The sequence below is a fragment of the Pteropus medius genome, unplaced genomic scaffold (assembly GCF_902729225.1).
Source record: "Pteropus medius unplaced genomic scaffold, Ma_sr-lr_union100, whole genome shotgun sequence".
Classification (NCBI taxonomy): domain Eukaryota; kingdom Metazoa; phylum Chordata; class Mammalia; order Chiroptera; family Pteropodidae; genus Pteropus; species Pteropus medius.
The window spans coordinates 25,444,389-25,459,235 of record NW_024351730.1 but is presented as its reverse complement, the minus strand read 5'-3'; the positions used below and the strand labels follow the sequence as shown (position 1 = coordinate 25,459,235).

Below are 14,847 nucleotides of genomic sequence, written 5' to 3'. Positions count from 1 at the left end.
AGTAGTTGATTTTGAGTTGTCTTAAAGGGTCTTTATCGTACAGGCCTTCTGGGAAGAATGAGAAGGTCAATCATCAGAGACCAACAGAAGTCAGGGACTGAGAGCTATGTCATGTGCGGTCATCACCCTTGTTAAAGGACTAGTGATGAGTCTCTGAAAAATTAATAAAAGCATTAAAGAGAAAAAGAGCCAGAATTTTGGCTTACAACCCAACTATTTTAGTGGTGTCAATGTCAGGAGATTTCTCCTTTAGTCTGAACATTGCCTTCTATCCACCTCACCTTCTCTAAGGGCCAGAATGAGTGGCTGATCAACCAGTAACAGGGTGAGGAGATAGAGGGAAGAAGCTTGAAGTGCAGGAGAGGGAAAATTTCTTAAATGGACTGAAAGAGAGAAGTTTTGCTTTAGACTTAATTGAACATTTTTATTAAAGCAAAGATTAAACTATTTATTAACACCTGGGAGTAACCCCCAAGTGAGATAAATTTTCATTCAGAGGTGGGAAAGACTAATTGAGCTCAATGGAGTCAAAGGCAATTGTGTGAAAATAAATATTAAGCTCATTTATAATGTCAACACTGTTGAGTCCAGCTTATTTGATATGCCATTTATAAGATTATCACCCAGTATAAATCTCTAAGGCATAATCGTGCACATGCGTATGGTGCAGCCAGAATGGATTAGGAAGTCAGAGAAGAGGAAGGGTCTAAGAAGTTGGGAGCCCAGATGTTGGCTGGACTGTCAATTTTAATACCGTATTCCATCTACAGGATGGAAGGAAATGTGGTAGGAATGAAAATAGTGAGTTTGACTTCAAGGAAACTGAAGGATGTCCCCGGAGGCTTGCAGATGACAACCATAGGGATGTTGGGAGAAACTTGTATAAATAGAATAAGTGGGATTATTGATTAACTGTTTTTGAGATATGGTCTGGAAGCTTCAGTGAGGGATATGCCAACCAGATCTCTTGGCTTAGTTTTGGGTTGGGTTGAGAGAAAAAAAAAAGGCCACTAATTGAAAGATTTGAGAAGAAGGAGGAAGAATGTGCACAGTTAATGGAGTTTGGAAAGAAACAATGAAAGAAGCCAGCAAGTGTCCTTAATGGGAAGAAGCAAGGATAAAGGACAAGTTCAAGGGCAGAGATAAGGCAGAGGGAATAGGAGCTGCAAGATCTGGAGAGGTCCCTGCAAAGGGGTTAATGATTTTATGCATGAAGGAGATGGGGGAGGGAGACAAGGGAAGTGAAAACAATGAAACAGTTGACAAAACTACTTGGTCTTAAATTTTCCATTCTAAGTTTGATGCATTGGTGTCACCAACCTGGTCTAATGAATAATGACCCCATCAAGTTGCAACTCCAAATGCCAGTGCTAAGGAGAACTTGGGGTCCTTCTGACCATGGCTTTTTTTTTTTTAATTGTGAAATTCTTAAATTTGAAAAAGGGACTTTCCAGTGGAAATAATAGACTATAAATTATTTACTTGGCAAAACACCATTAGACTAAGCTAAGGACCTTCATGCACAAGGATACAATGACAGAAGTTTACCTGCCAAGTTCTTTCGGAATGAAATGGTAGGGAAATTTTTCCTGACTTGCAAAGCAAAGAAAATGTTCTGGAAAATACTGCATTTTATATTTAAGGAAAACACAGCCATGAAAAAGTAGGAGCAAACATGTTGGCCAATTAATGAATAAACTGGGTGAGATTCAAGGAAAAGACTGGTTGAAATAGTTTTAAGTTTTTAGCCAACGATTTATTCTTAATATTGGAATAGAAAAAAAACTTCATAGCTGAAGTACTCAGATTTACTTTCCCCATTTTCCTTCCAGGGTGTAGTTAGTACTGAAAAGAGACAGAGAAAAAGGAATGGGGGCGGGGGGCGGTGATAAATTAAAGCACAAAAATACTTAGATGATATGTTACCGAGTACATAGGAAGTTTATAAAAGTTCGCTTCTACTGCATTTTTAAGTTTCATTTTTTACAATCAAGGTGTACTTATTGAATCTTGATCTTACATCCAGCACTGCACCAAGTACTATGCATGATTTAGTTAAGGTATAGACACGATTCTTACTTTTATGGATCTTATACTCTTAGGAAAACAAGATTAACCACATGAGGTACCACAAAGAGAGAACGATACAAGGGGTTTTGAAATAAATTACTTAACTGAATATGATCAACATATTGACAGAAATGACAGATAACACTTTCATGGTTAAAGCAATTGTTAGATTGTAATATGATGAAGAACATATCTTGTAAGATTGGTATTTCATAATAACCAATTGCAAAAATGTGCCCTCGACCATATCTGCTAAGTCTACATTCAAACTCAGATAAAGGTAGGCAATCCATTAGAATATTTTCTAGAGTTTCCTCCATGGAATAGTAGCATCCTGAAATGACTTGAAAAAAAGATTCTGTGGTCAAATTTTTAAAATGTGGCATACTATGTCTCCTTCTTGGGGAATTATAGTAACATATATATTAAAGGCTCTCAGAAATCCTACAGCAAGGAACTCATGTTAAAACTGTACAATCCTACAAATCCCAAACTTATTTGACTATAGAACTGTCTTTACTTATAATTGCTGTACTCACTTTGGCAAATGCTGTGTTAAATGATATACATGAAATACTCAAGATTTGCACCCAAAGGGTTTATTCTGAATAAAAGCCAAAGTCACATATAGTGGATCCTCAGCACAGAGTCATAGAAAATGAAAACACAAATATAACCCCAGGTACCTTGAGGAATAGTATAGACCTTTACCGTGTGTTTGTGTGTGTGTTGGGAGGGAGGGGGTTATACAGTATACACATAGAAGTCTTCCCAATGATTTTTCTTGAAATATTCTTTTAATAATCTAAATGTCCATATTCATCCAGCCATTAAAATATCTATCCTACTCTATTTATATACATATTTTTTCCATTATCTTGCTGCTCAACCTTGTCTGCTTCTTTCTTCACTCCTGTTCTTTTTGCTATTACCTATAGCAAGAAAAACGTAAGTATCAAGGAATTAACCTAACAGAAATGTATGACTTTTTAAGAGAACAATTTAAAATCATGGTAGATGACATACCAGAATGACATAAATGGAGAGGTATTCCATATTCTTGGACAGGACAAGATATTATTATAAAGAATTTCATTTTCTCTATTAAGAAATTCAGTGCAATTCTACCAGGTTTACTTGGCAAACTTAACAAATTTAACCTAAAATTTGGAAAAAATAAAGATACATAAAAGTTGCTAAATCAACTTTGAAAAATATGACACATACTAGGAATACTTAAAAGCGATATTCATGAAAACAGTGAAAGACGGAGTCCAATGGAAATATAGGAAAAAGAATATAGTAGAGATAGTAAAGTCCAGAAATGTTATATATGGATATTTGTTATGTGATAATAGTAACTTCATAATCAATGGGGAAATTATAGAATGTTCCCAAATGAGTTTGGGGATGGTAGCTCACTATCCAGAGAAAAAGTTGGATACCTGTCTTATACCATATAAAGGTCAACTCTAGATCGATTAAAGTCATAAATATGAAATAAAACCATAGAGCCGTTGAACGCATAGGAGAATATTTTTGTAATTTGGGGGATGAAAATGTCTTTTAAAACAAGCTTTAGGGTAAAATGTTGATGGAATTTACTGTATCAGCTCTTCTGTGAAGGATACCACAAACAAAGTTCACAGACAACAAATTGAGTTGATGTAGTCATAGAAGTCATCCACCATGGGCACTGATCAGAGTGGAGAAGGGTGGATGTTAAATCTGGAGAAACAGAATTTTCAGCATACTTCTTTTATTTTTCTTTGTTCTCTCATATATGTGTACATATACGTATTAATTTAATTTTTATTATGGAAATTTAAAACTGGATGACATTTTGACAGTTTTAGCCTACTTTTTACAATTGTTGTTGCAGTTGAAGACTGTGCCAATGATTTTAGCAATTTAGTCAGCACCTGTGATCAGATCTCTTATAGTGCCATTACCTAGGAGTTATAAACCTTAACTTTGTAGGTTCAAATGATCTTAGTGTTACCCAAGAGCAGTCGGTAACTCTGAAAAGAGCAGTTGAGAACAGGTTCTTTCTAACCAAGAGGCTGACTTAATAACCAGAATGCCTCTTTATTTTTTAATGATTATAAAGGGGACTACGTACTTTGCATTATTGGTCATTCATTCCCCATACCAGTGCATTAGCTTACAGTGATTAAAATGCCCATGTTTACTTTTCTGAGCAGCATCTTTCAAATATTAGGGCATCTAGGATGTCAAAATGATATCAGTAGAAGGAGGTTTCATGTAGGCCTGATAAACTCTTCTCTTTGGTCTATAGCTTTCTCTCCCTCAAATTCGGAGTTTGTCTTCTGTGGGTAGTGTTGGAGGGACACACTCTAGGAAATGCTGATTCTCATTTGTCTGTTTTCAGGTTGATCCCTTTTCTTCTGTTAAATCAACCATCTCTTTGGAAACATACATGTCCTAAGCTGGGCAGTCTGGGCAGAAAATGGAGGTCACTACAGTAATAAATAATGGTTCCTTGGCTTAGCTCTCTCTACTTATTGTGGGGTCTCCTGTTGTCTTCTACAGAGTCTCTCTGACTTATTGTCAATCTCCTGACCTCTTCTGAGAGTTCCCAGGATACCACTCACATATGCTCATAAATAAATTCTCACAACTTCCACTGACCTCTGAGGTCGCTAATGTTCCAAAACTAAAGGCTGCCATCTATAGCATTGATGTCTACTCTAAGAGTGCTGCCCCTTGCTCAAAAGTTGCTTCCACTGCTACTGAATTATCTGGCACTTCTAAGCCACAGGTACAGTTAGGATCATGCTGAGCATGTAAAACCCTGCCACTTGTCCCCCAACCGCCAGAAGGTGACTTGCTGGTGTCATTGCTGTGCCTTTGACATTGGCTGCCTTCTATTAAGTCCCAGCTTTAAGTTGTACTGGGTTAGTACTGCTCTTTACTGAATCCAGGTCAATCTCTGACTCCTACATCCATGTCACACTCCTACCCTCTTTCCAAAGCAGCATGGCCTTATGCTTCTAACATTGCACACAGAGGTGTATGTGCCAAACAGCTCTCAAGTGTTGACAGGAGTTCGAGGGGTCTAGGTCAGAGAACAAATTCAAATGCTGTGACGTGAGTTCCCCTTCATGCCAAAGTGTGATATATTATTATTGAAAAATATCGTGTCTTAAGATTCTCTTTTTCCTTAAAATGGGTTCTTTCCTAGAAGCTCTTTCTTTAGCAGTCAATATAAGCCTGAATATGGGTTTAGGACCCCCTTATTCTTCAGCTCCATCCAACTCAATTAATACACAGATTCTGATACATTGGTAGTTTTCTGGAAAATATTTTAAGGAGAACTCTGAATCACAATTTTGTTCATTCTGTCAATTTTACTGGGAAAGCCCTGCCTTTTATTCCCATCTACCTTTCTAATCATATTTTTGTTTTCTGCTTTTTTTTCAGTTAATATTATATTATAATAATACTTATGTTGTTACATAGTTTTTGTAACATTTTTTTCCAATAGCTATGTTATTATCAAATTATTATCAAATAATTTGTAGCATACCAAACGTATCATTCCCCTATTTTTAGCCATTTGTGTTGCTCTGTTGGTTGTGTGCTAGTCAGGATAAGCTAGGTTATGCTATTACAGCAAAAGACTGCAAAATATAAGTTGTTTAAGAGATAAAGATTTTTTTCTTGCTAATGCAAAGTTATCTGGAGATCTAGATGGCTCTTCAGGGCACCTGTCCTCTATACAGTTTCCCAGATATCTAGGCTGCTTGAATCCTGTGGTTTTCTTCTCTGAATAAGAAGCTTCTTCTTAAGAGAAGCTACCCAGAGGTAGGGGAAGAGGGCTGGAAAGTTCACGTGGGCTTTCACTACCATAGCCTAGGAGGAACACACATTCATTTCCTTCACAGCCAATTGGTCAGAACTTTATCACTTGGCTCTCTCTGACTTCAAGGGGACAGAGCACACAGGGAGCCAATAGATCAGGGAGCAAAACATGGAGGGTTCTCATGGACTGTTTGATAAGCATTACTGTGTTTGCCACAGGTTGTTTTAAGACACACACCCCTTGTTTTAGATTTTCATGTTTGCATTTATTTTTCCCAACTTTATTGAGATATAATTGACATATAACATTATGTAAGTTTATTTGTCTTTCTTTGTCTGACTTATTTCACTTAGCATAATGCCCTCAGCTTTCATTTATGTTGTCACAAACGGCAGAATTTCCTTTTTTGATGGCCAAATAATATTCCATTATATAAGTACCATATATTTATATATATTACATATATATGTATATGTATATGATATGTATATGTGTGCATATGTATATCTGTATCTATCAATAATCATCTTCAATTATCATCTGTTAATAGACATTTGGGTAGTTTCCATATTTTGGTTATTGTTAATTATACTGCAGTGAACATAGGAGTACAGTTATCTCTTCAAGAATCTGTTTTCATTTCCTTCAGATATATACCCAGAAGTGGTATTGCTGTATAATATGAAAGTTCTATTTTAAATTTTTTGAGAAACTTTCATTCTGTTTTCCACAATGGTAGTACCAAATTTACTTTCCCACCAACATTACACAAAAGTTCTCTTTTCTCCACACTCTCGCCAACACTGGTTATCTCTTGTATTTTTGATGGTAGTCATTCTAACAGGTATAAGGTGGTATCTCACTGTGGTTTTGATTTACATTTCCTTGATGATTACTGATGCTGAGCACCTTTTTACGCGCCTGTTGGCCATTTGTATGTCTTTTTTGGAAACGTCTGTTCAATTCCTTTGCTTTCTTTTTAATTGGATTATTATTTTTGCTCTTTTGTGAGTTATTTTGGACAGACTTATCAGATAAATGATTTGAAAATATTTTCTTCCATTCTGTAGGTTGCTTTTTCATTATATCGACTGTTTCTTTTGCTGTGCAGAAGCTTTTGAGTTTGATATAGTCCCACTTGTTTATTTTGGCTTTTGTTGCTTATGCTTTTGGTGTATATGACCTTTTTGACAACAACTTTAAGCAGCAATTGATATCCTAAAATAGTTTTAGAATCTGAGAAGAAAAGAAAACAAAAACAAAAGACAGGAAAGTGGAATAAGAAATATATATAATGAAGTTCTGTGGAGTACTTAACTTTAGGGTATTAATCCCTCTAAGACTTTATGAAATACTGTTTTAGGAAAAATTGAGGTTAGGAATGACCTTAGATGCCTCATTTTTTAAAATTCAGTTCTTACTGAGGTCATTTTCTTGGGTGTATTAAGTAAATAGCCTCTCTCCACACAGTGGTGCTTAGTTGTCATACTTTTTCTAAAGCTTCTTCTAACAGACCAAGAAGGATATAAGTGATGCCAAAGTAAGTACAATGACCTTTTGTTATAATTGGCATTGCATGGTGGAAATAATTAATTGAAAATTAAAGAAAAACAAATGTGAATATTTTTTTCCAAAAAGAAACACTTATGGACTCTTTCATTTTGTTTAAATTTGAATGGTTAGATGCTTTTTCTAAAGCGTCAAAGTGCTGTACACTATTGAGGAGACTACTAAGTACTTCTCAAATTCATTCTCCCCTTCTGCTCAAACCATAACTTTTAGTTGATCTCTTAGCCAATTAGTTAAAATACTCATTTGTAGCTAAGAGTGATGAAATGATTAATTTTGGCCTATCATATATAAGTGGAATTTCTGGTAATTCACCTAAAAAGTGCTCAAATGCCTTTTTTCCTTCCTCAATCCTATTGCTAGGAATATGGACATATTGGCAGGATATCCATATTGCTACATTGGATTATGAGAATAAGGGCAACAGCTTAGGGATGGCAAGTAAGAAGTCAGAGGAGCCTGAGCTTCTGACAGCCATTAAGGTGCTAAATAAGCTTGGGACTATTTACTTCTGGACTTCTTTATATGAGAGAGAAATAAATATCTAGCTCTCTTGAGTCACTGTTTTTCTGATCTCTATTACACACACGTAAACCTAATTATAAATAACACAAATATTAATAAAATATACAAAATAATCAACACAATTATTTTCTGTGTTTGACACACAAAAAATGAGAATTGCCTTACAGTACCTTTTTAAATGAAAGAATACATGGAAAAAAGATATCTTTAGCGTCTAAAATATAATTTCATGAAATCCACGTAAAAAATGAATTTTGACTTCTACCTGATATCTGACACAAAATCCAACTTGGATAAATCAAAGGCCTACATATAAAGACTATCAAGTTTTAGGAAAAAAAACAAAGGAGAATATCTTTGTGACTTGAGAGTAGGCAGAGAAAGCAATAACTATAAAAAGAGAAGTTGTTTCAAATTAAATGTCATCAAAGATTTAAAACAAACTCATCAATGATCATCATTATAAAATGATATACAGATAAACCACAAAATTAGAAAAAAAATAATTGCAAAACATATAGCCAGCAAAGAACTAGTGTCTAAAATATATAAAGGACTCTTATAATTCAATAATAAAAAAATTAAGAATTTGAGCAAAAGATTTGAATAGACATTTCACAAGAGAAAATAATGAATAGCCATTAAGCACATTGAAAATTGCTCGATATCATTAGTCATCATGGAAATGAAAATGAAAACTATAATATGATACCACTACCCACACACTAGAATGGCTAAAATTAACAACACTGACAATGCCAAGATTTGGCAAAGATGTGGAGCAACCAGAACTCTTGTATATTTTTGATATGAGTGTGAAAAGAATGAAATACTTTTGCAAGCCAGGGAGAAACCAACCTGCAAACACCTTGATCATGGACTTCTACTCTCCAGAACTGTGGGAAAATAAATTTATGTTGTTTAAGCCATCCAGTCTGTAGTGTTTTGTTGTGGCAGCCTTAGCTAACTAATATAGACAGAATATAATTCGATCTTGTTTTTTAACCTAATTTGTCAGTCTCTGCCTTTTACTTGGAGTATAGAGACTATTTACATTTAATGTAATTATTGATTTCATATATTTGATTATATATCTATATCTTGGTTTTTATTTTTCATTTGTTTCTTCTGATTTTTATCATTATTAATAGTTCCTTTTATTGCTAGGTAGTATTATTGTATTCAGCATATAATAAAAATTATTATACATGAAAATAAACAGGAAAATGTGAGCCACAAAAAAGAAAAAAATCTGTGATGATCAAAAATAAAAGTCATGTATTATTTTAAATTATAATTTTCATTAAAATATAGAAAAATATAGAGGCATTAAGTTTTGCAACATTTCCTAGAAGCATTCAAGATTTCCTGACTAGATCACATACTAAGTTACTGCCAAAACAGATCAATCTTAAAAATATTGTAGTAGTAATTTTAAATTTCCAAGTACTTGTTTTTTTCTTAAACCGTTATCTGTATAATAATTTTATAAAGGAAACTGGTACTATAAAAATCCACTTTCATCTCACTGTATCTAACAGAAATTCCTTAAAGAATCCTATATATGGATGGTGGTTTCATATTTGTTGCTATGTTCCCCTAATTTTATAATAGGTCTTCCGTTTCAATGGGAATTTCAAGGGTGTGGGAGAGAAGAGTTCTAGCTTACATATTGCCTGACGCTGTCTATTGCATTCTAGCAATGTGATTTAAACATTGTTTTTCCTCCAGAATTACTAATTCCATATAGCAAAACACTGTAACTTTAAAGGATTTAATTCAGATGTTTCTAGTCCTCTTAGAATGGCTCTGGGGCCTTCTGATCTAAAAAAAAAAAAAAAAATAGCTTTTAAAGTACCATACTCAGTGAAGCTCAAAAAGTACAGATATTAACTGTCAGATTTATTAAGAATGATTAATGATATGGGAAAATATTTATTATATAATATGAAAAAAGCAGCAGTCTAATGTCTTAGTGCAAGTCACTCAAATCTTTCCAACCATAATTTTTCCCATGAAAAGAATGTTTATGAAAATGTAAAGTTAATATAGAGATATTAATCATCTGTCTCTTTTATAACAGCATGAAAAGTTCAGAAGAAAGAGAATTGCTCTAAAATGTTTTACTTAATGGGTACTCCACAACTTCTGGATCCAACTACAAATCTATTCCTCCCTAGTGTCCTCTCTTTTTTTATAAGAAGGTGTAGGTTGTAGTGGTGAAGAGGCTTTACAGCCAAACTGCTGAGTTTAAATACTAGCTTAACTATTTACTTGCTGGAAATCCTTGGCAAATCATTTACATTCTTAAATTTAAAATGTTTAAGCTTAAATTCTGAGATTACTCATATGTTAAATAGGGATGATAATACTTTCTTCATAGAGTTGTTAAGAGAATCAAATAAGTGTATACAAAAACATAGAATAGTAAGTGACACATAATAAGCTTTGAATAAATATTAACTTTTAAAATAATAACTATCCAATCATGCATCTTTATGAAGTTCTAGTTCAGTAGCTTCTAAAATGGGTCCCAATGATCTCTGTCACTTTTTATTTATGCCCATCTGTAATCCCTTTCCCTTTAGTGTGGCTGAATCTAGAAGCTTGCTTATAATTAATATAATATGAAAGAAGTTGTAGGATGTCACTTCTGAGAGAAAGTCATTAAAGATGGTGACTTTTGTCTGTCTTGTCTTTCTCTCTCTCTCTTCATTCGCTCATTTTGATAAAGCAAACTTCCATACTTTGAGCTGTCCTATGGAGAGGCCCATGTGGCAAGAAACTAGGTATCCTTGTCCAACAGCCAGTGAGGAACTGAGGCCCTCAGTCCAACAACCTGCCTGGAACTGAATCCTGCCAACAATGGTGTAAGTAAGCTGGAAAGAGGGCTCTTTTCTATTCAAGTCTTGAGGTGATTGCGGCCCCTCTGACATCTTAATTGGAACTGTGAAAGATGCTGAGCAAGAGGACCCACCTAAGCTGCACCTGGTTTCCTGACTCACGGAAACTGTGACGCAATGTTTGCTATTTTAATCCATCAAGTTTGGGATAATTTGTTATGCGGTAATAAATAGCTAACATATTTTGTCACTAGAAATGGGGTGCCTTCATAACAAATACTTAAAAGTTTTTGGAGCTGCTTAGGACCAGGCAGTGGGAGGACACTGGAAAGATATTGAGGAGTATAATAAAGGAAGCCTAAATTGCCTTAAATAAACTGGCAGTAGAAATCTGGACCTTGTGGATGCTGCCTGTGAGGGCTCAAAAGGAAGTGAAGAGCATTTCATTGGAAACTGGAGAAAGGGAAATCCTTGTTGTGTATTGGCAAAAATTTTAGCAACACTATCATCTGCGATTATTTGGAAAGCAGAAAAAGTGCCAGAGGAATTTGGTAATCTAGCTAAGGAGATTTCCAAGAAGTGTTAAAGGTGCTGCCTACTATTTTCTTGCTGCTTATGATAAAATACAAGAAGAAAAAAAGAGAAGTTGGGGTAAGTTATGTTAAACAGAAAGGAGCCAGAACTTGAGGGTTTTGACAATTGTCCTTTCTAGAAACAAACAAAAAAGGTAAAATTAAGAAATGACTTCTGAGTACTGTCAGAAAAATATGGTCTAGAGATAACGCCAAAAAAGTGACTATATAATAATTTGTTTAGACCTCAGATGAAAGGATCAGGTTATCATTCAGTCCACAAAGGGCTCTTTAAAAAGAGTAAGGACACATCTCACAGATTTTCTAAAACAATAGGGCCTTAGACTCTTGTCTCTGAGCCTTCTCAGCAGGAGCCCCATGTAGAGAAGAGCTGACCTAGAAGAGCTTTATGGGTTCAGCATTTGTCTAATGGTGTGAAGACCAATGAGTTTCACAGAAGCCCCACCAAGTGTTTGAGAAAACTATGTCAACAGAAACACTGCTAGCTTGTAGTGAAAGGGACAGAGACAGGAAAAAATGAAAAGAGGCATTGGGCCTCCAAAATTCTACTGGCAAGAAGCAGGTTGAGAAAATTATTCAGCTACAAACAAGTGCTACCTTTTATGAAAAAGGAAGGATGACTCAGAGAGTGAAACAATAACCCAGAGAGTGGAGCCATGAATCATGGAGAATTATTCCTAGGCTTTGAAAACTAATAGAGGAACTTCTCACATCCCCTTGCTGGATTTTAGAATTGCTGTGGGCAGTTAACTCCTTTGCGTATCCCATTTTCCCCTTTTTTTGAGCAGAAGAATCTATAGCACTTGCCTTATGCTTTCATGACTATCAAATTTTGATCATATATAAAGCAGATAACTATCTTTGTTTCACAGATTTACAGATTGAGAGAAAATGTATTCAAAGGAGCTATATTTAAAGAGATATACCCAAGGAGCCTCAACCACACCTGGACCTTATTTATATGAGAAGATTATGGATTTTGACACCCATACCCACTGCCCATCTAGCTGTTCTCTTATACTCTCATTTACTTAAGCGCTTATTGAATGCTACTATTTACCAGTCACTGAGTTACATGCAGGGTACTCTAAGTTAAATAAGACAGAGATCCTTACCTTAAGTCCGGTGGGAAAGACAAGAGGGGTAAACTCAGGATACCATATAGTGATATGCCCATGATGCAATGGGAGCAGAATGACGATATCTAAATCAGGGAAGCCAGAGAAGGAGTCCTGATGAGGGGATACTTGAGCCAAGTCCTGAAGAACAAGTAGAAGTTATTTGGGTTTTTGCAGTTTAGAAACAGTTGATTATTAGTAATTTAATATGGTCCAACCCTATAGGTAGGTGGGGAATATTCTAAACAGAGGACTTCCTGCTTAGTATGGTAAACAGAGCACAAATATGTTAATCAACAACAGGACTTTTTTTCCTAGGACAAGTTAGTTGTTCCTGCACCTGAAGTTACTGGCCTGGTGGCTTGAGACATTTCCTCCCCAGACTTCACAGGAGACTGAGTTAAGTTGCTGAGAGTCTTACGTGGGAGTGAGTCAGGGTGAGTTTTGCTTATCTTATCAAAGTTTTGCTTACTTTCTGTACACAGGCAACACATTTGTCTTAGGAGGGAGAACACACTTTCGAGAAAACATGGGGAAGCTGATGAATGTGCCATTGCGAAAAATTCATCATATTATCACATGCCATGATTGTTAACCAGCTCCTAATAATTTCATCCTTAGTATGATTCCAGGAAAGCTGAAGGTAGATAAAATGCTGATCATTGAGTTTCACCAGTTCTCACAAATCACACATGGATTTGTACTAATGATATTTTTGGAGTGGCTTTATATAATTAATTTTCATTAAATATTTTGTGTATTGACTCCTTAGCATTAGTGGGTTAACAATTTGGTTTGACTTAAGAAAAATGTAATGAGCACACTAGTTTTCTTGTTTGTTTTTTTATTTTTGCTTGAGAATAGTTAAACAAAGGAAAATGGATGGTTTTATTTATTTATTTTTTTAAAAAGGTAAGCAAAAAAAATTTAGGGAGCAAGAAAACATGTATACAACAAAAGGGGGCCATGATAACAAAAAGATTCAGAACCACTGACCAAGGGGGGAAAAAGCCGTAGTGCCCTGGGGGCTGAACCTATAGATTTCAAGGGTGAACAAGATCCCTTTTTTCACCCTCCCCTTCCCCTTTTTTGTAATTTCAACTTTATCCAATGTGCGCAATTCCAATATTGTAGTAGAAATTCCAGAAGAGCTGTCAACATTTGATTTGGCTCAAGCATCCTTGGCTATCTCCCAGTCTGGGAATGGAAGGCCCTATTCTGCCTGGCACTGACCTCAGGCTATTCTAGAAGTCACAGAGCAAGAAAAGTCTGGCTCAGGTCAGAGAGGGGTGACACCCAGGGCTGTTCTGGGCCCCCAAGGACAACGACTGTCTGTCCTCCAGTCGTAGTGGAGCCCACCCTCCAACAGAGATTGGAAATCTTCAAATTCCACTAAAATAACATTAAAGAAATTATCAAAAAGGTGAAAACCCAAGAACAAAGATACTGAGAGGAAAAGGGAGGTATATAACAAAATGGACAAGTGGTAACTGATTTAGTAGACCAGAGAAAGTGGAATCCTCTTTGAAAATGAAAGAAATCTTGAAGAGGGATAATTCATTCCATTAAACCCCATACAATAGATGTGAAAAATAAACTCACATCAAGGCATATCATCATGATATTTCCGAACCCTGAATCACATAGATCTTTAAACCTCTCAGAGAGAGAAAAAAAATGGGTCATATACAAATGATCAGTAATTAGAATCATATCAAATTTGTTCACACCCACCCTCGAGGCTGGAAGGAAAAACTTATAAAGAATATAATTACAACCTATAATTCGATACAATCAATCAAACACAAAGGTATAATTAAGTCATTTTCAGATTTCGAGGTCTCAAAAATTTCTATTCCTTTTTAGGAAGCTAACAGAGGGTGTGCTCTAACAAAAGGAGTAGCCAGTGGATCTAATATGTGAAAAGGTGAAGGAAGACCCTAGAATAACAGGTGTGCAGCAACCGGTCTATTAGATTGAAACAGGATGATGGAGGGATCAGGAGAGATGTATCCAAGAAAAAGGTGAAATTGATTATCAGATGTGTTTAAAATTATTGAATGAAGAGCAATATTTTTTAGGAAGTGTGAGGATTAATAAGTGATAGGTACATAGAAAATCAAGAAAAGGAATTTTAAAAGAATATTTAGTAACTACAGGGAGACAAAACAGGACAGATACTGTAATCAGAGTATGTACATGGACCTTCTGTGACTAAAATTTAAAGTTAGAATAATATAACCATTAAATATTGAGCTTAGCAAATGTCATAACTAATTAAGAGGATCAGCACACTGGAAATG

At 35.3% G+C, this 14,847-nt stretch overlaps 1 long non-coding RNA gene across 1 annotated transcript in view; it reads left to right on the top strand.

Annotated features, from left to right (window-relative positions):
• LOC120588244 (uncharacterized) overlaps positions 1-13,358 on the top strand; it is a 47,641-nt gene extending 34,283 nt beyond the window's left edge. Inside the window, exons 2-3 of the long non-coding RNA XR_005649184.1 lie at positions 10,725-10,860; positions 12,863-13,358. This is a non-coding gene — a long non-coding RNA (uncharacterized LOC120588244). The remainder of the gene's footprint in view (positions 1-10,724; positions 10,861-12,862) is intronic.
• Positions 13,359-14,847: the final 1,489 nt, after the last annotated feature.